Here is a 23,478-nt window from a genome sequence, read left to right as displayed (position 1 = left end):
CTTAGTATGGTGGTCATTAACATGTGGGAGACTGCGGAGGGGGTCATTTTTTTAATTGGGAACTGATGTGCTTTTACTCAATTCGGGAACCTCACAAGCCAAATTTGTAGTATTTTGCACGAATTGCAAGAGATGTTTACAAGTCGACGGTTGAAGTGGAATCTCGTATTGAGTTTGCTAGAGAATGATTTGCCAAGCCTTCGATAGCTCAGTTGGTAGAGCAGAGGACTGTAGTGGTAAAACAGGCATCCTTAGGTCGCTGGTTCAAATCTGGCTCGAAGGACTTTTGCCAAATGCAAATTTTATTGAATACTTGGAAAGTAAAATACTTGGAAAATAAAATAACAGACAATTTATAATTATATTATATTTCATCACTGAAAATAGATGCCTTTTGCTTTGAGGCTGTGGCCACGTTATGTTTCTGTCCAACACCAATCTTCATTGGTTTCCTCTGAGGTGATTCGGATCCCCATCTCTTGCTATGAACTGGCAAAACAGCAGAATCCCCTTGACAATCTTGATTTCTCAAGGGAAATGAGAGAACAGTATACACCATCCAAGATATTAAAATATTGTCAAGGCCCAACACGGCTGAATACTCTGAGGAGATGGCCTGTGAGGCGCCGCCTTTCAACTTTTCCCCCTTAGTATGGTGGTCAGTAACATGCGGGAGACTGCGGAGGGGGTCATTTTTTTAATTGGGAACTGATGTGCTTTTACTCAATTCGGGAACGTCACAAGCCAAATTTGTAGTATTTTGCACGAATTGCAAGAGATGTTTACAAGTCGACGGTTGAAGTGGAAGCTCGTATTGAGTTTGCTAGAAAACGATTTGTCAAGCCTTCGATAGCTCAGTTGGTAGAGCGGAGGACTGTAGTGGTAAAACAGGCATCCTTAGGTCGTTGGTTCAAATCCGGCACGAAGGACTTTTGCCAAATGCACATTTTATTGAATACTTGGAAAGTAAAATACTTGGAAAGTAAAATAACAGACAATTTATAATTATATTATATTTCATCACTGAAAATAGATGCCTTTTGCTTTGAGGCTGTGGCCACGTTATTTTTCTGTCCGACACCAATCTTAGTTGGTTTACTGTGAGGTATTTTGGATCCCCATCTCTTGCTATGAACTGACAAAACAGCAGAATCCCCTTGACAATCTTGATTTCTCAAGGGAAATGGGAGAACACTATACACCATCCAAGATATTAAAATATTGTCAAGGCCGAACACTGATGAATACTCTGAGGAGATGGCCTGTGAGGCGCCGCCTTTCAACTTTTCCTCCTTTGTATGGTGGTCAGTAACATGCGGGAGACTGCGGAGGGGGTCATTTTTTTAATTGTGAACTGATGTGCTTTTACTCAATTCGGGAACCTCACAAGCCAAATTTGTAGTATTTTGCACGAATTGAAAGAGATGTTTGAATGTCGACGGTTGAAGTGGAAGCTCGTATTGAGCTTGCTAGAGACTGATTTGCCAAGCCTTCGATAGCTCAGTTGGTAGAGCGGAGGACTGTAGTGGTAAAACAGGCATCCTTAGGTCAGGACTTTTGCCAAATGCACATTTTATTGAATACTTGGAAAGTAAAATACTTGGAAAGTAAAATAACAGACAATTTATAATTATATTATATTTCATCACTGAAAATAGATGCCTTTTGCTTTGAGGCTGTGGCCACGTTATGTTTCTGTCCAACACCAATCTTCATTGGTTTCCTGTGAGGTGATTCGGATCCCCATCTCTTGCTATGAACTGGCAAAACAGCAGAATCCCCTTGACAATCTTGATTTCTCAAGGGAAATGAGAGAACAGTATACACCATCCAAGATATTAAAATATTGTCAAGGCCCAACACGGCTGAATACTCTGAGGAGATGGCCTGTGAGGCGCCGCCTTTCAACTTTTCCCCCTTAGTATGGTGGTCAGTAACATGCGGGAGAATGCGGAGGGGGTCATTTTTTTAATTGGGAACTGATGTGCTTTTACTCAATTCGGGAACGTCACAAGCCAAATTTGTAGTATTTTGCACGAATTGCAAGAGATGTTTACAAGTCGACGGTTGAAGTGGAAGCTCGTATTGAGTTTGCTAGAGAACGATTTGTCAATCCTTCGATAGCTCAGTTGGTAGAGCGGAGGACTGTAGTGGTAAAACAGGCATCCTTTGGTCGTTGGTTCAAATCTGGCTCGAAGGACTTTTGCCAAATGCACATTTTATTGAATACTTGGAAAGTAAAATACTTGGAAAGTAAAATAACAGACAATTTATAATTATATTATATTTCATCACTGAAAATAGATGCCTTTTGCTTTGAGGCTGTGGCCACGTTATGTTTCTGTCCAACACCAATCTTCATTGGTTTCCTGTGAGGTGATTCGGATCCCCATCTCTTGCTATGAACTGGCAAAACAGCAGAATCCCCTTGACAATCTTGATTTCTCAAGGGAAATGAGAGAACAGTATACACCATCCAAGATATTAAAATATTGTCAAGGCCCAACACGGCTGAATACTCTGAGGAGATGGCCTGTGAGGCGAAGCCTTTCAACTTTTCCCCCTTAGTATGGTGGTCATTAACATGTGGGAGACTGCGGAGGGGGTCATTTTTTTAATTGGGAACTGATGTGCTTTTACTCAATTCGGGAACCTCACAAGCCAAATTTGTAGTATTTTGCACGAATTGCAAGAGATGTTTACAAGTCGACGGTTGAAGTGGAAGCTCGTATTGAGTTTGCTAGAGAATGATTTGCCAAGCCTTCGATAGCTCAGTTGGTAGAGCAGAGGACTGTAGTGGTAAAACAGGCATCCTTAGGTCGCTGGTTCAAATCTGGCTCGAAGGACTTTTGCCAAATGCAAATTTTATTGAATACTTGGAAAGTAAAATACTTGGAAAATAAAATAACAGACAATTTATAATTATATTATATTTCATCACTGAAAATAGATGCCTTTTGCTTTGAGGCTGTGGCCACGTTATGTTTCTGTCCAACACCAATCTTCATTGGTTTCCTCTGAGGTGATTCGGATCCCCATCTCTTGCTATGAACTGGCAAAACAGCAGAATCCCCTTGACAATCTTGATTTCTCAAGGGAAATGAGAGAACAGTATACACCATCCAAGATATTAAAATATTGTCAAGGCCCAACACGGCTGAATACTCTGAGGAGATGGCCTGTGAGGCGCCGCCTTTCAACTTTTCCCCCTTAGTATGGTGGTCAGTAACATGCGGGAGACTGCGGAGGGGGTCATTTTTTTAATTGGGAACTGATGTGCTTTTACTCAATTCGGGAACGTCACAAGCCAAATTTGTAGTATTTTGCACGAATTGCAAGAGATGTTTACAAGTCGACGGTTGAAGTGGAAGCTCGTATTGAGTTTGCTAGAAAACGATTTGTCAAGCCTTCGATAGCTCAGTTGGTAGAGCGGAGGACTGTAGTGGTAAAACAGGCATCCTTAGGTCGTTGGTTCAAATCCGGCACGAAGGACTTTTGCCAAATGCACATTTTATTGAATACTTGGAAAGTAAAATACTTGGAAAGTAAAATAACAGACAATTTATAATTATATTATATTTCATCACTGAAAATAGATGCCTTTTGCTTTGAGGCTGTGGCCACGTTATTTTTCTGTCCGACACCAATCTTAGTTGGTTTACTGTGAGGTATTTTGGATCCCCATCTCTTGCTATGAACTGACAAAACAGCAGAATCCCCTTGACAATCTTGATTTCTCAAGGGAAATGGGAGAACACTATACACCATCCAAGATATTAAAATATTGTCAAGGCCGAACACTGATGAATACTCTGAGGAGATGGCCTGTGAGGCGCCGCCTTTCAACTTTTCCTCCTTTGTATGGTGGTCAGTAACATGCGGGAGACTGCGGAGGGGGTCATTTTTTTAATTGTGAACTGATGTGCTTTTACTCAATTCGGGAACCTCACAAGCCAAATTTGTAGTATTTTGCACGAATTGAAAGAGATGTTTGAATGTCGACGGTTGAAGTGGAAGCTCGTATTGAGCTTGCTAGAGACTGATTTGCCAAGCCTTCGATAGCTCAGTTGGTAGAGCGGAGGACTGTAGTGGTAAAACAGGCATCCTTAGGTCAGGACTTTTGCCAAATGCACATTTTATTGAATACTTGGAAAGTAAAATACTTGGAAAGTAAAATAACAGACAATTTATAATTATATTATATTTCATCACTGAAAATAGATGCCTTTTGCTTTGAGGCTGTGGCCACGTTATGTTTCTGTCCAACACCAATCTTCATTGGTTTCCTGTGAGGTGATTCGGATCCCCATCTCTTGCTATGAACTGGCAAAACAGCAGAATCCCCTTGACAATCTTGATTTCTCAAGGGAAATGAGAGAACAGTATACACCATCCAAGATATTAAAATATTGTCAAGGCCCAACACGGCTGAATACTCTGAGGAGATGGCCTGTGAGGCGCCGCCTTTCAACTTTTCCCCCTTAGTATGGTGGTCAGTAACATGCGGGAGAATGCGGAGGGGGTCATTTTTTTAATTGGGAACTGATGTGCTTTTACTCAATTCGGGAACGTCACAAGCCAAATTTGTAGTATTTTGCACGAATTGCAAGAGATGTTTACAAGTCGACGGTTGAAGTGGAAGCTCGTATTGAGTTTGCTAGAGAACGATTTGTCAATCCTTCGATAGCTCAGTTGGTAGAGCGGAGGACTGTAGTGGTAAAACAGGCATCCTTTGGTCGTTGGTTCAAATCTGGCTCGAAGGACTTTTGCCAAATGCACATTTTATTGAATACTTGGAAAGTAAAATACTTGGAAAGTAAAATAACAGACAAGTTATAATTATATTATATTTCATCACTGAAAATAGATGCCTTTTGCTTTGAGGCTGTGGCCACGTTATTTTTCTGTCCGACACCAATCTTCGTTGGTTTCCTGTGAGGTATTTTGGATCCCCATCTCTTGCTATGAACTGACAAAACAGCAGAATCCCCTTGACAATCTTGATTTCTCAAGGGAAATGGGAGAACACTATACACCATCCAAGATATTCAAATATTGTCAAGGCCGAACACTGATGAATACTCTGAGGAGATGGCCTGTGAGGCGCCGCCTTTCAACTTTTCCTCCTTTGTATGGTGGTCAGTAACATGCGGGAGACTGCGGAGGGGGTCATTTTTTTAATTGTGAACTGATGTGCTTTTACTCAATTCGGGAACCTCACAAGCCAAATTTGTAGTATTTTGCACGAATTGCAAGAGATGTTTGAATGTCGACGGTTGAAGTGGAAGCTCGTATTGAGCTTGCTAGAGACTGATTTGCCAAGCCTTCGATAGCTCGTCGTTGGTTCAAATCCGGCTCAAAGGACTTTTGCCAAATGCACATTTTATTGAATACTTGGAAAGTAAAATACTTGGAAAGTAAAATAACAGACAATTTATAATTATATTATATTTCATCACTGAAAATAGATGCCTTTTGCTTTGAGGCTGTGGCCACGTTACTTTTCTGTCCAACACGAATCTTCATTGGTTTCCTGTCAGGTGTTTTGGATCCCCATCTCTTGCTATGAACTGGCAAAACAGCAGAATCCCCTTGACAATCTTGATTTCTCAAGGGAAATGAGAGAACACTATACACCATCCAAGATATTAAAATATTGTCAAGGCCCAACACGGCTGAATACTCTGAGGAGATGGCCTGTGAGGCGAAGCCTTTCAACTTTTCCCCCTTAGTATGGTGGTCATTAACATGTGGGAGACTGCGGAGGGGGTCATTTTTTTAATTGGGAACTGATGTGCTTTTACTCAATTCGGGAACCTCACAAGCCAAATTTGTAGTATTTTGCACGAATTGCAAGAGATGTTTACAAGTCGACGGTTGAAGTGGAAGCTCGTATTGAGTTTGCTAGAGAATGATTTGCCAAGCCTTCGATAGCTCAGTTGGTAGAGCAGAGGACTGTAGTGGTAAAACAGGCTTCCTTAGGTCGCTGGTTCAAATCTGGCTCGAAGGACTTTTGCCAAATGCAAATTTTATTGAATACTTGGAAAGTAAAATACTTGGAAAATAAAATAACAGACAATTTATAATTATATTATATTTCATCACTGAAAATAGATGCCTTTTGCTTTGAGGCTGTGGCCACGTTATGTTTCTGTCCAACACCAATCTTCATTGGTTTCCTCTGAGGTGATTCGGATCCCCATCTCTTGCTATGAACTGGCAAAACAGCAGAATCCCCTTGACAATCTTGATTTCTCAAGGGAAATGAGAGAACAGTATACACCATCCAAGATATTAAAATATTGTCAAGGCCCAACACGGCTGAATACTCTGAGGAGATGGCCTGTGAGGCGCCGCCTTTCAACTTTTCCCCCTTAGTATGGTGGTCAGTAACATGCGGGAGACTGCGGAGGGGGTCATTTTTTTAATTGGGAACTGATGTGCTTTTACTCAATTCGGGAACGTCACAAGCCAAATTTGTAGTATTTTGCACGAATTGCAAGAGATGTTTACAAGTCGACGGTTGAAGTGGAAGCTCGTATTGAGTTTGCTAGAAAACGATTTGTCAAGCCTTCGATAGCTCAGTTGGTAGAGCGGAGGACTGTAGTGGTAAAACAGGCATCCTTAGGTCGTTGGTTCAAATCCGGCACGAAGGACTTTTGCCAAATGCACATTTTATTGAATACTTGGAAAGTAAAATACTTGGAAAGTAAAATAACAGACAATTTATAATTATATTATATTTCATCACTGAAAATAGATGCCTTTTGCTTTGAGGCTGTGACCACGTTATTTTTCTGTCCAACACGAATCTTCATTTGTTTACCTGTGAGGTGTTTTGGATCCCCATCTCTTGCTATGAACTGGCAAAACAGCAGAATCCCCTTGACAATCTTGATTTCTCAAGGAAAATGAGAGAACACTATACACCATCCAAGATATTAAAATATTGTCAAGGCCCAACGCGGCTGAATACTCTGAGGAGATGGCCTGTGAGGTGCCGCCTTTCAACTTTTCCCCCTTAGTATGGTGGTCAGTAACATGCGGGAGACTGCGGAGGGGGTCATTTTTTTAATTGTGAACTGATGTGCTTTTACTCAATTCGGGAACCTCACAAGCCAAATTTGTAGTATTTTGCACGAATTGCAAGAGATGTTTGAATGTCGACGGTTGAAGTGGAAGCTCGTATTGAGCTTGCTAGAGACTGATTTGCCAAGCCTTCGATAGCTCATTTGGTAGAGCAGAGGACTGTAGTGGTAAAACAGGCATCCTTAAGTCGCTGGTTCAAATCCGGCTCGAAGGACTTTTGCCAAATGCAAATTTTATTGAATACTTGGAAAGTAAAATACTTGGAAAGTAAAATAACAGACAATTTATAATTATATTATATTTCATCACTGAAAATAGATGCCTTTTGCTTTGAGGCTGTGGCCACGTTATTTTTCTGTCCGACACCAATCTTCGTTGGTTTCCTGTGAGGTGTTTTGGATCCCCATCTCTTGCTATGAACTGACAAAACAGCAGAATCCCCTTGACAACCTTGATTTCTCAAGGGAAATGGGAGAACACCATACACCATCCAAGATATTAAAATATTGTCAAGGCCGAACACTGATGAATACTCTGAGGAGATGGCCTGTGAGGCGCCGCCTTTCAACTTTTCCTCCTTAGTATGGTGGTCAGTAACATGCGGGAGACTGCGGAGGCGGTCATTTTTTTAATTGGGAACTGATGTGCTTTTACTCAATTCGGGAACCTCACAAGCCAAATTTGTAGTATTTTGCACGAATTGCAAGAGATGTTTGCATGTCGACGGTTGAAGTGGAAGCTCGTATTGAGTTTGCTAGAGAACGATTTGTCAAGCCTTCGATAGCTCAGTTGGTAGAGCGGAGGACTGTAGTGGTAAAACAGGCATCCTTAGGTCGTTGGTTCAAATCCGGCTCGAAGGACTTTTGCCAAATGCACATTTTATTGAATACTTGGAAAGTAAAATACTTGGAAAGTAAAATAACAGACAATTTATAATTATATTATATTTCATCACTGAAAATAGATGCCTTTTGCTTTGAGGCTGTGGCCACGTTATTTTTCTGTCCGACACCAATCTTCGTTGGTTTCCTGTGAGGTATTTTGGATCCCCATCTCTTGCTATGAACTGACAAAACAGCAGAATCCCCTTGACAATCTTGATTTCTCAAGGGAAATGGGAGAACACTATACACCATCCAAGATATTAAAATATTGTCAAGGCCGAACACTGATGAATACTCTGAGGAGATGGCCTGTGAGGCGCCGCCTTTCAACTTTTCCTCCTTTGTATGGTGGTCAGTAACATGCGGGAGACTGCGGAGGGGGTCATTTTTTTAATTGTGAACTGATGTGCTTTTACTCAATTCGGGAACCTCACAAGCCAAATTTGTAGTATTTTGCACGAATTGCAAGAGATGTTTGAATGTCGACGGTTGAAGTGGAAGCTCGTATTGAGCTTGCTAGAGACTGATTTGCCAAGCCTTCGATAGCTCAGTTGGTAGAGCGGAGGACTGTAGTGGTAAAACAGGCATCCTTAGGTCAGGACTTTTGCCAAATGCACATTTTATTGAATACTTGGAAAGTAAAATACTTGGAAAGTAAAATAACAGACAATTTATAATTATATTATATTTCATCACTGAAAATAGATGCCTTTTGCTTTGAGGCTGTGACCATGTTATTTTTCTGTCCAACACGAATCTTCATTGGTTTCCTGTGAGGTGTTTTGGATCCCCATCTCTTGCTATGAACTGGCAAAACAGCAGAATCCCCTTGACAATCTTGATTTCTCAAGGGAAATAAGAGAACACTATACACCATCCAAGATATTAAAATATTGTCAAGGCCCAACGCGGCTGAATACTCTGAGGAGATGGCCTGTGAGGTGCCGCCTTTCAACTTTTCCCCCTTAGTATGGTGGTCAGTAACATGCGGGAGACTGCGGAGGGGGTCATTTTTTTAATTGGGAACTGATGTGCTTTTACTCAATTCGGGAACCTCACAAGCCAAATTTGTAGTATTTTGCACGAATTGCAAGAGATGTTTACAAGTCGACGGTTGAAGTTGAAGCTCGTATTGAGTTTGCCAGAGTTGATTTGCCAAGCCTTCGATAGCTCAGTTGGTAGAGCGGAGGACTGTAGTGGTAAAACAGGCATTCTTAGGTCGCTGGTTCAAATCCGGCTCAAAGGACTTTTGCCAAATGCACATTTTATTGAATACTTGGAAAGTAAAATACTTGGAAAGTAAAATAACAGACAATTTATAATTATATTATATTTCATCACTGAAAATAGATGCCTTTTGCTTTGAGGCTGTGGCCACGTTATTTTTCTGTCCAACACGAATCTTCATTGGTTTCCTGTCAGGTGTTTTGGATCCCCATCTCTTGCTATGAACTGGCAAAACAGCAGAATCCCCTTGACAATCTTGATTTCTCAAGGGAAATGAGAGAACACTATACACCATCCAAGATATTAAAATATTGTCAAGGCCCAACTCGGCTGAATACTCTGAGGAGATGGCCTGTGAGGCGCCGCCTTTCAACTTTTCCCCCTTAGTATGGTGGTCATTAACATGTGGGAGACTGCGGAGGGGGTCATTTTTTTAATTGGGAACTGATGTGCTTTTACTCAATTCGGGAACCTCACAAGCCAAATTTGTAGTATTTTGCACGAATTGCAAGAGATGTTTACAAGTCGACGGTTGAAGTGGAAGCTCGTATTGAGTTTGCTAGAGAATGATTTGCCAAGCCTTCGATAGCTCAGTTGGTAGAGCGGAGGACTGTAGTGGTAAAACAGGCATCCTTAGGTCGCTGCTTCAAATCTGGCTCGAAGGACTTTTGCCAAATGCAAATTTTATTGAATACTTGGAAAGTAAAATACTTGGAAAATAAAATAACAGACAATTTATAATTATATTATATTTCATCACTGAAAATAGATGCCTTTTGCTTTGAGGCTGTGGCCACGTTATGTTTCTGTCCAACACCAATCTTCATTGGTTTCCTGTGAGGTGATTCGGATCCCCATCTCTTGCTATGAACTGGCAAAACAGCAGAATCCCCTTGACAATCTTGATTTCTCAAGGGAAATGAGAGAACAGTATACACCATCCAAGATATTAAAATATTGTCAAGGCCCAACACGGCTGAATACTCTGAGGAGATGGCCTGTGAGGCGCCGCCTTTCAACTTTTCCCCCTTAGTATGGTGGTCAGTAACATGCGGGAGACTGCGGAGGGGGTCATTTTTTTAATTGGGAACTGATGTGCTTTTACTCAATTCGGGAACGTCACAAGCCAAATTTGTAGTATTTTGCACGAATTGCAAGAGATGTTTACAAGTCGGCGGTTGAAGTGGAAGCTCGTATTGAGTTTGCTAGAGAACGATTTGTCAAGCCTTCGATAGCTCAGTTGGTAGAGTGGAGGACTGTAGTGGTTAAACAGGCATCTTTAGGTCACTGGTTCAAATCCGGCTCGAAGGACTTTTGCCAAATGCACATTTTATTGAATACTTGGAAAGTAAAATACTTGGAAAGTAAAATAACAGACAATTTATAATTATATTATATTTCATCACTGAAAATAGATGCATTTTGCTTTGAGGCTGTGGCCACCTTATTTTTCTGTCCGACACCAATCTTCGTTGGTTTCCTGTGAGGTATTTTGGATCCCCATCTCTTGCTATGAACTGACAAAACAGCAGAATCCCCTTGACAATCTTGATTTCTCAAGGGAAATGGGAGAACACTATACACCATCCAAGATATTAAAATATTGTCAAGGCCGAACACTGATGAATACTCTGAGGAGATGGCCTGTGAGGCGCCGCCTTTCAACTTTTCCTCCTTAGTATGGTGGTCAGTAACATGCGGGAGACTGCGGAGGGGGTCATTTTTTTAATTGTGAACTGATGTGCTTTTACTCAATTCGGGAACCTCACAAGCCAAATTTGTAGTATTTTGCACGAATTGCAAGAGATGTTTGAATGTCGACGGTTGAAGTGGAAGCTCGTATTGAGCTTGCTAGAGACTGATTTGCCAAGCCTTTGATAGCTCAGTTGGTAGAGCGGAGGACTGTAGTGGTAAAACAGGCATCCTTAGGTCGCTGGTTCAAATCCGGCTCGAAGGACTTTTGCCAAATGCACATTTTATTGAATACTTGGAAAGTAAAATACTTGGAAAGTAAAATAACAGACAATTTATAATTATATTATATTTCATCACTGAAAATAGATGCCTTTTGCTTTGAGGCTGTGACCATGTTATTTTTCTGTCCAACACGAATCTTCGTTGGTTTCCTGTGAGGTGTTTTGGATCCCCATCTCTTGCTATGAACTGGCAAAACAGCAGAATCCCCTTGACAATCTTGATTTCTCAAGGGAAATGAGAGAACACTATACACCATCCAAGATATTAAAATATTGTCAAGGCCCAACGCGGCTGAATACTCTGAGGAGATGGCCTGTGAGGCGCCTCCTTTCAACATTTCCCCCTTAGTATGGTGGTCATTAACATGTGGGAGACTGCGGAGGGGGTCATTTTTTTAATTGGGAACTGATGTGCTTTTACTCAATTCGGGAACCTCACAAGCCAAATTTGTAGTATTTTGCACGAATTGCAAGAGATGTTTACAAGTCGAAGGTTGAAGTGGAAGCTCGTATTGAGTTTGCTAGAGAATGATTTGCCAAGCCTTCGATAGCTCAGTTGGTAGAGCGGAGGACTGTAGTGGTAAAACAGGCATCTTTAGGTAGCTGGTTCAAATCTGGCTCGAAGGACTTTTGCCAAATGCAAATTTTATTGAATACTTGGAAAGTAAAATACTTGGAAAATAAAATAACAGACAATTTATAATTATATTATATTTCATCACTGAAAATAGATGCCTTTTGCTTTGAGGCTGTGGCCACGTTATGTTTCTGTCCAACACCAATCTTCATTGGTTTCCTGTGAGGTGATTCGGATCCCCATCTCTTGCTATGAACTGGCAAAACAGCAGAATCCCCTTGACAATCTTGATTTCTCAAGGGAAATGAGAGAACAGTATACACCATCCAAGATATTAAAATATTGTCAAGGCCCAACACGGCTGAATACTCTGAGGAGATGGCCTGTGAGGCGCCGCCTTTCAACTTTTCCCCCTTAGTATGGTGGTCAGTAACATGCGGGAGACTGCGGAGGGGGTCATTTTTTTAATTGGGAACTGATGTGCTTTTACTCAATTCGGGAACGTCACAAGCCAAATTTGTAGTATTTTGCACGAATTGCAAGAGATGTTTACAAGTCGACGGTTGAAGTGGAAGCTCGTATTGAGTTTGCTAGAGAACAATTTGTCAAGCCTTCGATAGCTCAGTTGGTAGAGAGGAGGACTGTAGTGGTAAAACAGGCATCCTTAGGTCGCTGGTTCAAATCCAGCTCGAAGGACTTTTGCCAAATGCAAATTTTATTGAATACTTGGAAAGTAAAATACTTGGAAAATAAAATAACAGACAATTTATAATTATATTATATTTCATCACTGAAAATAGATGCCTTTTGCTTTGAGGCTGTGGCCACGTTATGTTTCTGTCCAACACCAATCTTCATTGGTTTCCTGTGAGGTGTTTCGGATCCCCATCTCTTGCTATGAACTGGCAAAACAGCAGAATCCCCTTGACAATCTTGATTTCTCAAGGGAAATGAGAGAACAGTATACACCATCCAAGATATTAAAATATTGTCAAGGCCCAACACGGCTGAATACTCTGAGGAGATAGCCAGAAGGCGCGCCTTTCAACTTTTCCCCCTTAGTATGGTGGTCAGTAACATGCGGGAGACTGCGGAGGGGGTCATTTTTTTAATTGGGAACTGAGGTGCTTTTACTCAATTCGGGAACCTCACAAGCCAAATTTGTAGTATTTTGCACGAATTGCAAGAGATGTTTACAAGTCGACGGTTGAAGTGGAAGCTCATATTGAGTTTGCTAGAGAATGATTTGCCAAGCCTTCGATAGCTCGTCGCTGGTTCAAATCCGGCTCAAAGGACTTTTGCCAAATGCACATTTTATTGAATACTTGGAAAGTAAAATACTTGGAAAGTAAAATAACAGACAATTTATAATTATATTATATTTCATCACTGAAAATAGATGCCTTTTGCTTTGAGGCTGTGGCCACGTTATTTTTCTGTCCGACACCAATCTTCGTTGGTTTCCTGTGAGGTATTTTGGATCCCCATCTCTTGCTATGAACTGACAAAACAGCAGAATCCCTTTGACAATCTTGATTTCTCAAGGGAAATGGGAGAACACTATACACCATCCAAGATATTAAAATATTGTCAAGGCCGAACGCTGATGAATACTCTGAGGAGAGGGCCTGTGAGGCGCCGCCTTTCAACTTTTCCTCCTTAGTATGGTGGTCAGTAACATGCGGGAGACTGCGGAGGGGGTCATTTTTTTAATTGTGAACTGATGTGCTTTTACTCAATTCGGGAACCTCACAAGCCAAATTTGTAGTATTTTGCACGAATTGCAAGAGATGTTTGAATGTCGACGGTTGAAGTGGAAGCTCGTATTGAGCTTGCTAGAGACTGATTTGCCAAGCCTTCGATAGCTCAGTTGGTAGAGCGGAGGACTGTAGTGGTAAAACAGGCGTCCTTAGGTCGCTGGTTCAAATCCGTCTCGAAGGACTTTTGCCAAATGCACATTTTATTGAATACTTGGAAAGTAAAATACTTGGAAAGTAAAATAACAGACAATTTATAATTATATTATATTTCATCACTGAAAATAGATGCCTTTTGCTTTGAGGCTTTGACCATGTTATTTTTCTGTCCAACACGAATCTTCATTGGTTTCCTGTGAGGTGTTTTGGATCCCCATCTCTTGCTATGAACTGGCAAAACAGCAGAATCCCCTTGACAATCTTGATTTCTCAAGGGAAATGAGAGAACACTATACACCATCCAAGATATTAAAATATTGTCAAGGCCCAACGCGGCTGAATACTCTGAGGAGATGGCCTGTGAGGTGCCGCCTTTCAACTTTTCCCCCTTAGTATGGTGGTCAGTAACATGCGGGAGACTGCGGAGGGGGTCATTTTTTAAATTGGGAACTGATGTGCTTTTACTCAATTCGGGAACCTCACAAGCCAAATTTGTAGTATTTTGCACGAATTGCAAGAGATGTCTACAAGTCGACGGTTGAAGTGGAAGCTCGTATTGAGTTTGCTAGAGTTGATTTGCCAAGCCTTCGATAGCTCAGTTGGTAGAGCGGAGGACTGTAGTGGTAAAACAGGCATCCTTAGGGCGCTGGTTCAAATCCGGCTCAAAGGACTTTTGCCAAATGCACATTTTATTGAATACTTGGAAAGTAAAATACTTGGAAAGTAAAATAACAGACAATTTATAATTATATTATATTTCATCACTGAAAATAGATGCCTTTTGCTTTGAGGCTGTGGCCACGTTATTTTTCTGTCCAACATGAATCTTCATTGGTTTCCTGTCAGGTGTTTTGGATCCCCATCTCTTGCTATGAACTGGCAAAACAGCAGAATCCCCTTGACAATCTTGATTTCTCAAGGGAAATGAGAGAACACTATACACCATCCAAGATATTAAAATATTGTCAAGGCCCAACACGGCTGAATACTCTGAGGAGATGGCCTGTGAGGCGCCGCCTTTCAACTTTTCCCCCTTAGTATGGTGGTCATTAACATGCGGGAGACTGCGCAGGGGGTCATTTTTTTAATTGGGAACTGATGTGCTTTTACTCAATTCGGGAACCTCACAAGCCAAATTTGTAGTATTTTGCACGAATTGCAAGAGATGTTTATAAGTCGACGGTTGAAGTGGAAGCTCGTATTGAGTTTGCTAGAGAATGATTTGCCAAGCCTTCGAAAGCTCAGTTGGTAGAGCGGAGGACTGTAGTGGTAAAACAGGCATCCTTAGGTCGCTGGTTCAAATCCAGCTCGAAGGACTTTTGCCAAATGCAAATTTTATTGAATACTTGGAAAGTAAAATACTTGGAAAATAAAATAACAGACAATTTATAATTATATTATATTTCATCACTGAAAATAGATGCCTTTTGCTTTGAGGCTGTGGCCACGTTATGTTTCTGTCCAACACCAATCTTCATTGGTTTCCTGTGAGGTGTTTCGGATCCCCATCTCTTGCTATGAACTGGCAAAACAGCAGAATCCCCTTGACAATCTTGATTTCTCAAGGGAAATGAGAGAACAGTATACACCATCCAAGATATTAAAATATTATCAAGGCCCAACACGGCTGAATACTCTGAGGAGATAGCCAGAAGGCGCGCCTTTCAACTTTTCCCCCTTAGTATGGTGGTCAGTAACATGCGGGAGACTGCGGAGGGGGTCATTTTTTTAATTGGGAACTGATGTGCTTTTACTCAATTCGGGAACCTCACAAGCCAAATTTGTAGTATTTTGCACGAATTGCAAGAGATGTTTACAAGTCGACGGTTGAAGTGGAAGCTCGTATTGAGTTTGCTAGAGAATGATTTGCCAAGCCTTCGATAGCTCAGTTGGTAGAGCGGAGGACTGTAGTGGTAAAACAGGCATCCTTAGGTCGCTGGTTCAAATCTGGCTCGAAGGACTTTTGCCAAATGCAAATTTTATTGAATACTTGGAAAGTAAAATACTTGGAAAATAAAATAACAGACAATTTATAATTATATTATATTTCATCACTGAAAATAGATGCCTTTTGCTTTGAGGCTGTGGCCACGTTATGTTTCTGTCCAACACCAATCTTCATTGGTTTCCTCTGAGGTGATTCGGATCCCCATCTCTTGCTATGAACTGGCAAAACAGCAGAATCCCCTTGACAATCTTGATTTCTCAAGGGAAATGAGAGAACAGTATACACCATCCAAGATATTAAAGTCTTGTCAAGGCCCAACACGGCTGAATACTCTGAGGAGATGGCCTGTGAGGCGCCGCCTTTCAACTTTTCCCCCTTAGTATGGTGGTCAGTAACATGCGGGAGACTGCGGAGGGGGTCATTTTTTTAATTGGGAACTGATGTGCTTTTACTCAATTCGGGAACGTCACAAGCCAAATTTGTAGTATTTTGCACGAATTGCAAGAGATGTTTACAAGTCGGCGGTTGAAGTGGAAGCTCGTATTGAGTTTGCTAGAGAACGATTTGTCAAGCCTTCGATAGCTCAGTTGGTAGAGTGGAGGACTGTAGTGGTTAAACAGGCATCCTTAGGTCGCTGGTTCAAATCCGGCTCGAAGGACTTTTGCCAAATGCACATTTTATTGAATACTTGGAAAGTAAAATACTTGGAAAGTAAAATAACAGACAATTTATAATTATATTATATTTCATCACTGAAAATAGATGCATTTTGCTTTGAGGCTGTGGCCACCTTATTTTTCTGTCCGACACCAATCTTCGTTGGTTTCCTGTGAGGTATTTTGGATCCCCATCTCTTGCTATGAACTGACAAAACAGCAGAATCCCCTTGACAATCTTGATTTCTCAAGGGAAATGGGAGAACACTATACACCATCCAAGATATTAAAATATTGTCAAGGCCGAACACTGATGAATACTCTGAGGAGATGGCCTGTGAGGCGCCGCCTTTCAACTTTTCCTCCTTAGTATGGTGGTCAGTAACATGCGGGAGACTGCGGAGGGGGTCATTTTTTTAATTGTGAACTGATGTGCTTTTACTCAATTCGGGAACCTCACAAGCCAAATTTGTAGTATTTTGCACGAATTGCAAGAGATGTTTGAATGTCGACGGTTGAAGTGGAAGCTCGTATTGAGCTTGCTAGAGACTGATCTGCCAAGCCTTTGATAGCTCAGTTGGTAGCGCTGAGGACTGTAGTGGTAAAACAGGCATCCTTAGGTCGCTGGTTCAAATCCGGCTCGAAGGACTTTTGCCAAATGCACATTTTATTGAATACTTGGAAAGTAAAATACTTGGAAAGTAAAATAACAGACAATTTATAATTATATTATATTTCATCACTGAAAATAGATGCCTTTTGCTTTGAGGCTGTGACCATGTTATTTTTCTGTCCAACACGAATCTTCATTGGTTTCCTGTGAGGTGTTTTGGATCCCCATCTCTTGCTATGAACTGGCAAAACAGCAGAATCCCCTTGACAATCTTGATTTCTCAAGGGAAATGAGAGAACACTATACACCATCCAAGATATTAAAATATTGTCAAGGCCCAACGCGGCTGAATACTCTGAGGAGATGGCCTGTGAGGCGCCTCCTTTCAACATTTCCCCCTTAGTATGGTGGTCATTAACATGTGGGAGACTGCGGAGGGGGTCATTTTTTTAATTGGGAACTGATGTGCTTTTACTCATTTCGGGAACCTCACAAGCCAAATTTGTAGTATTTTGCACGAATTGCAAGAGATGTTTACAAGTCGAAGGTTGAAGTGGAAGCTCGTATTGAGTTTGCTAGAGAATGATTTGCCAAGCCTTCGATAGCTCAGTTGGTAGAGCGGAGGACTGTAGTGGTAAAACAGGCATCCTTAGGTAGCTGGTTCAAATCTGGCTCGAAGGACTTTTGCCAAATGCAAATTTTATTGAATACTTGGAAAGTAAAATACTTGGAAAATAAAATAACAGACAATTTATAATTATATTATATTTCATCACTGAAAATAGATGCCTTTTGCTTTGAGGCTGTGGCCACGTTATGTTTCTGTCCAACACCAATCTTCATTGGTTTCCTGTGAGGTGATTCGGATCCCCATCTCTTGCTATGAACTGGCAAAACAGCAGAATCCCCTTGACAATCTTGATTTCTCAAGGGAAATGAGAGAACAGTATACACCATCCAAGATATTAAAATATTGTCAAGGCCCAACACGGCTGAATACTCTGAGGAGATGGCCTGTGAGGCGCCGCCTTTCAACTTTTCCCCCTTAGTATGGTGGTCAGTAACATGCGGGAGACTGCGGAGGGGGTCATTTTTTTAATTGGGAACTGATGTGCTTTTACTCAATTCGGGAACGTCACAAGCCAAATTTGTAGTATTTTGCACGAATTGCAAGAGATGTTTACAAGTCGACGGTTGAAGTGGAAGCTCGTATTGAGTTTGCTAGAGAACAATTTGTCAAGCCTTCGATAGCTCAGTTGGTAGAGCGGAGGACTGTAGTGGTAAAACAGGCATCCTTAGGTCGCTGGTTCAAATCCAGCTCGAAGGACTTTTGCCAAATGCAAATTTTATTGAATACTTGGAAAGTAAAATACTTGGAAAATAAAATAACAGACAATTTATAATTATATTATATTTCATCACTGAAAATAGATGCCTTTTGCTTTGAGGCTGTGGCCACGTTATGTTTCTGTCCAACACCAATCTTCATTGGTTTCCTGTGAGGTGTTTCGGATCCCCATCTCTTGCTATGAACTGGCAAAACAGCAGAATCCCCTTGACAATCTTGATTTCTCAAGGGAAATGAGAGAACAGTATACACCATCCAAGATATTAAAATATTGTCAAGGCCCAACACGGCTGAATACTCTGAGGAGATAGCCAGAAGGCGCGCCTTTCAACTTTTCCCCCTTAGTATGGTGGTCAGTAACATGCGGGAGACTGCGGAGGGGGTCATTTTTTTAATTGGGAACTGATGTGCTTTTACTCAATTCGGGAACCTCACAAGCCAAATTTGTAGTATTTTGCACGAATTGCAAGAGATGTTTACAAGTCGACGGTTGAAGTGGAAGCTCGTATTGAGTTTGCTAGAGAATGATTTGCCAAGCCTTCGATAGCTCGTCGCTGGTTCAAATCCGGCTCAAAGGACTTTTGCCAAATGCACATTTTATTGAATACTTGGAAAGTAAAATACTTGGAAAGTAAAATAACAGACAATTTATAATTATATTATATTTCATCACTGAAAATAGATGCCTTTTGCTTTGAGGCTGTGGCCACGTTACTTTTCTGTCCAACACGAATCTTCATTGGTTTCCTGTCAGGTGTTTTGGATCCCCATCTCTTGCTATGAACTGGCAAAACAGCAGAATCCCCTTGACAATCTTGATTTCTCAAGGGAAATGAGAGAACAGTATACACCATCCAAGATATTAAAATATTGTCAAGGCCCAACACGGCTGAATACTCTGAGGAGATGGCCTGTGAGGCGCCGCCTTTCAACTTTTCCCCCTTAGTATGGTGGTCAGTAACATGCGGGAGACTGCGGAGGGGGTCATTTTTTTAATTGGGAACTGATGTGCTTTTACTCAATTCGGGAACGTCACAAGCCAAATTTGTAGTATTTTGCACGAATTGCAAGAGATGTTTACAAGTCGACGGTTGAAGTGGAAGCTCGTATTGAGTTTGCTAGAGAACGATTTGTCAAGCCTTCGATAGCTCAGTTGGTAGAGCGGAGGACTGTAGTGGTAAAACAGGCATCCTTAGGTCGTTGGTTCAAATCCGGCTCGAAGGACTTTTGCCAAATGCACATTTTATTGAATACTTGGAAAGTAAAATACTTGGAAAGTAAAATAACAGACAATTTATAATTATATTATATTTCATCACTGAAAATAGATGCCTTTTGCTTTGAGGCTGTGGCCACGTTATTTTTCTGTCCGACACCAATCTTAGTTGGTTTACTGTGAGGTATTTTGGATCCCCATCTCTTGCTATGAACTGACAAAACAGCAGAATCCCCTTGACAATCTTGATTTCTCAAGGGAAATGGGAGAACACTATACACCATCCAAGATATTAAAATATTGTCAAGGCCGAACACTGATGAATACTCTGAGGAGATGGCCTGTGAGGCGCCGCCTTTCAACTTTTCCTCCTTTGTATGGTGGTCAGTAACATGCGGGAGACTGCGGAGGGGGTCATTTTTTTAATTGTGAACTGATGTGCTTTTACTCAATTCGGGAACCTCACAAGCCAAATTTGTAGTATTTTGCACGAATTGAAAGAGATGTTTGAATGTCGACGGTTGAAGTGGAAGCTCGTATTGAGCTTGCTAGAGACTGATTTGCCAAGCCTTCGATAGATCAGTTGGTAGAGCGGAGGACTGTAGTGGTAAAACAGGCATCCTTAGGTCAGGACTTTTGCCAAATGCACATTTTATTGAATACTTGGAAAGTAAAATACTTGGAAAATAAAATAACAGACAATTTATAATTATATTATATTTCATCACTGAAAATAGATGCCTTTTGCTTTGAGGCTGTGGCCACGTTATGTTTCTGTCCAACACCAATCTTCATTGGTTTCCTGTGAGGTGATTCGGATCCCCATCTCTTGCTATGAACTGGCAAAACAGCAGAATCCCCTTGACAATCTTGATTTCTCAAGGGAAATGAGAGAACAGTATACACCATCCAAGATATTAAAATATTGTCAAGGCCCAACACGGCTGAATACTCTGAGGAGATGGCCTGTGAGGCGCCGCCTTTCAACTTTTCCCCCTTAGTATGGTGGTCAGTAACATGCGGGAGACTGCGGAGGGGGTCATTTTTTTAATTGGGAACTGATGTGCTTTTACTCAATTCGGGAACGTCACAAGCCAAATTTGTAGTATTTTGCACGAATTGCAAGAGATGTTTACAAGTCGACGGTTGAAGTGGAAGCTCGTATTGAGTTTGCTAGAGAACAATTTGTCAAGCCTTCGATAGCTCATTTGGTAGAGCGGAGGACTGTAGTGGTAAAACAGGCATCCTTAGGTCGCTGGTTCAAATCCAGCTCGAAGGACTTTTGCCAAATGCAAATTTTATTGAATACTTGGAAAGTAAAATACTTGGAAAATAAAATAAGAGACAATTTATAATTATATTATATTTCATCACTGAAAATAGATGCCTTTTGCTTTGAGGCTGTGGCCACGTTATGTTTCTGTCCAACACCAATCTTCATTGGTTTCCTGTGAGGTGTTTCGGATCCCCATCTCTTGCTATGAACTGGCAAAACAGCAGAATCCCCTTGACAATCTTGATTTCTCAAGGGAAATGAGAGAACAGTATACACCATCCAAGATATTAAAATATTGTCAAGGCCCAACACGGCTGAATACTCTGAGGAGATAGCCAGAAGGCGCGCCTTTCAACTTTTCCCCCTTAGTATGGTGGTCAGTAACATGCGGGAGACTGCGGAGGGGGTCATTTTTTTAATTGGGAACTGATGTGCTTTTACTCAATTCGGGAACCTCACAAGCCAAATTTGTAGTATTTTGCACGAATTGCAAGAGATGTTTACAAGTCGACGGTTGAAGTGGAAGCTCGTATTGAGTTTGCTAGAGAATGATTTGCCAAGCCTTCGATAGCTCGTCGCTGGTTCAAATCCGGCTCAAAGGACTTTTGCCAAATGCACATTTTATTGAATACTTGGAAAGTAAAATACTTGGAAAGTAAAATAACAGACAATTTATAATTATATTATATTTCATCACTGAAAATAGATGCCTTTTGCTTTGAGGCTGTGGCCACGTTATGTTTCTGTCCAACACCAATCTTCATTGGTTTCCTGTGAGGTGTTTCGGATCCCCATCTCTTGCTATGAACTGGCAAAACAGCAGAATCCCCTTGACAATCTTGATTTCTCAAGGGAAATGAGAGAACAGTATACACCATCCAAGATATTAAAATATTGTCAAGGCCCAACACGGCTGAATACTCTGAGGAGATAGCCAGAAGGCGCGCCTTTCAACTTTTCCCCCTTAGTATGGTGGTCAGTAACATGCGGGAGACTGCGGAGGGGGTCATTTTTTTAATTGGGAACTGATGTGCTTTTACTCAATTCGGGAACCTCACAAGCCAAATTTGTAGTATTTTGCACGAATTGCAAGAGATGTTTACAAGTCGACGGTTGAAGTGGAAGCTCGTATTGAGTTTGCTAGAGAATGATTTGCCAAGCCTTCGATAGCTCGTCGCTGGTTCAAATCCGGCTCAAAGGACTTTTGCCAAATGCACATTTTATTGAATACTTGGAAAGTAAAATACTTGGAAAGTAAAATAACAGACAATTTATAATTATATTATATTTCATCACTGAAAATAGATGCCTTTTGCTTTGAGGCTGTGGCCACGTTACTTTTCTGTCCAACACGAATCTTCATTGGTTTCCTGTCAGGTGTTTTGGATCCCCATCTCTTGCTATGAACTGGCAAAACAGCAGAATCCCCTTGACAATCTTGATTTCTCAAGGGAAATGAGAGAACAGTATACACCATCCAAGATATTAAAATATTGTCAAGGCCCAACACGGCTGAATACTCTGAGGAGATGGCCTGTGAGGCGCCGCCTTTCAACTTTTCCCCCTTAGTATGGTGGTCAGTAACATGCGGGAGACTGCGGAGGGGGTCATTTTTTTAATTGGGAACTGATGTGCTTTTACTCAATTCGGGAACGTCACAAGCCAAATTTGTAGTATTTTGCACGAATTGCAAGAGATGTTTACAAGTCGACGGTTGAAGTGGAAGCTCGTATTGAGTTTGCTAGAGAACGATTTGTCAAGCCTTCGATAGCTCAGTTGGTAGAGCGGAGGACTGAAGTGGTAAAACAGGCATCCTTAGGTTGCTGGTTCAAATCCAGCTCGAAGGACTTTTGCCAAATGCAAATTTTATTAAATACTTGGAAAGTAAAATACTTGGAAAATAAAATAACAGACAATTTATAATTATATTATATTTCATCACTGAAAATAGATGCCTTTTGCTTTGAGGCTGTCGCCACGTTATGTTTCTGTCCAACACCAATCTTCATTGGTTTCCTGTGAGGTGTTTTGGATCCCGATCTCTTGCTATGAACTGGCAAAACAGCAGAATCCCCTTGACAATCTTGATTTCTCAAGGGAAATGAGAGAACAGTATACACCATCCAAGATATTAAAATATTGTCAAGGCCCAACACGGCTGAATACTCTGAGGAGATGGCCTGTGAGGCGCCGCCTTTCAACTTTTCCTCCTTAGTATGGTGGTCAGTAACATGCGGGAGACTGCGGAGGGGGTCATTTTTTTAATTGGGAACTGATGTGCTTTTACTCAATTCGGGAACCTCACAAGCCAAATTTGTAGTATTTTGCACGAATTGCAAGAGATGTTTACAAGTCGACGGTTGAAGTGGAAGCTCGTATTGAGTTTACTAGAGAATGATTTGCCAAGCCTTCGATAGCTCAGTTGGTAGAGCGGAGGACTGTAGTGGTAAAACAGGCATCCTTAGGTCGCTGGTTCAAATCCGGCTCGAAAGACTTTTGCCAAATGCACATTTTATTGAATACTTGGAAAGTAAAATACTTGGAAAGTAAAATAACAGACAATTTATAATTATATTATATTTCATCACTGAAAATAGATGCCTTTTGCTTTGAGGCTGTGGCCACGTTATGTTTCTGTCCAACACAAATCTTCATTGGTTTCCTGTGAGGTGTTTTGGATCCCCATCTCTTGCTATGAACTGGCAAAACAGCAGAATCCCCTTGACAATCTTGATTTCTCAAGGGAAATGAG

General features: G+C 41.2%; 4 non-coding genes across 4 annotated transcripts; all 4 read left to right on the top strand.

Annotated features, from left to right (window-relative positions):
* Positions 1–11,071: 11,071 nt before the first annotated feature.
* On the top strand, positions 11,072–11,157 carry TRNAY-GUA (transfer RNA tyrosine (anticodon GUA)). The gene is given in 2 exon segments: positions 11,072–11,108; positions 11,122–11,157. It is a non-coding gene; the product is annotated as a tRNA-Tyr (tRNA).
* Positions 11,158–16,189: 5,032 nt separating this feature from the next.
* Positions 16,190–16,275, top strand: TRNAY-GUA (transfer RNA tyrosine (anticodon GUA)). Its single transcript is given in 2 exon segments — positions 16,190–16,226; positions 16,240–16,275. It is a non-coding gene; the product is annotated as a tRNA-Tyr (tRNA).
* Positions 16,276–18,127: 1,852 nt separating this feature from the next.
* Positions 18,128–18,213, top strand: TRNAY-GUA (transfer RNA tyrosine (anticodon GUA)). The gene is given in 2 exon segments: positions 18,128–18,164; positions 18,178–18,213. It is a non-coding gene; the product is annotated as a tRNA-Tyr (tRNA).
* Positions 18,214–22,487: 4,274 nt separating this feature from the next.
* Positions 22,488–22,573, top strand: TRNAF-GAA (transfer RNA phenylalanine (anticodon GAA)). Its single transcript is given in 2 exon segments — positions 22,488–22,524; positions 22,538–22,573. It is a non-coding gene; the product is annotated as a tRNA-Phe (tRNA).
* Positions 22,574–23,478: the final 905 nt, after the last annotated feature.

Source organism: Ambystoma mexicanum, chromosome 1p (assembly GCF_040938575.1).
Source record: "Ambystoma mexicanum isolate Mex_15411 chromosome 1p, UKY_AmexF1_1, whole genome shotgun sequence".
Classification (NCBI taxonomy): domain Eukaryota; kingdom Metazoa; phylum Chordata; class Amphibia; order Caudata; family Ambystomatidae; genus Ambystoma; species Ambystoma mexicanum.
Note: the sequence above shows the minus strand (reverse complement) of the source record. Positions and strands in the feature narration are given on the sequence as shown.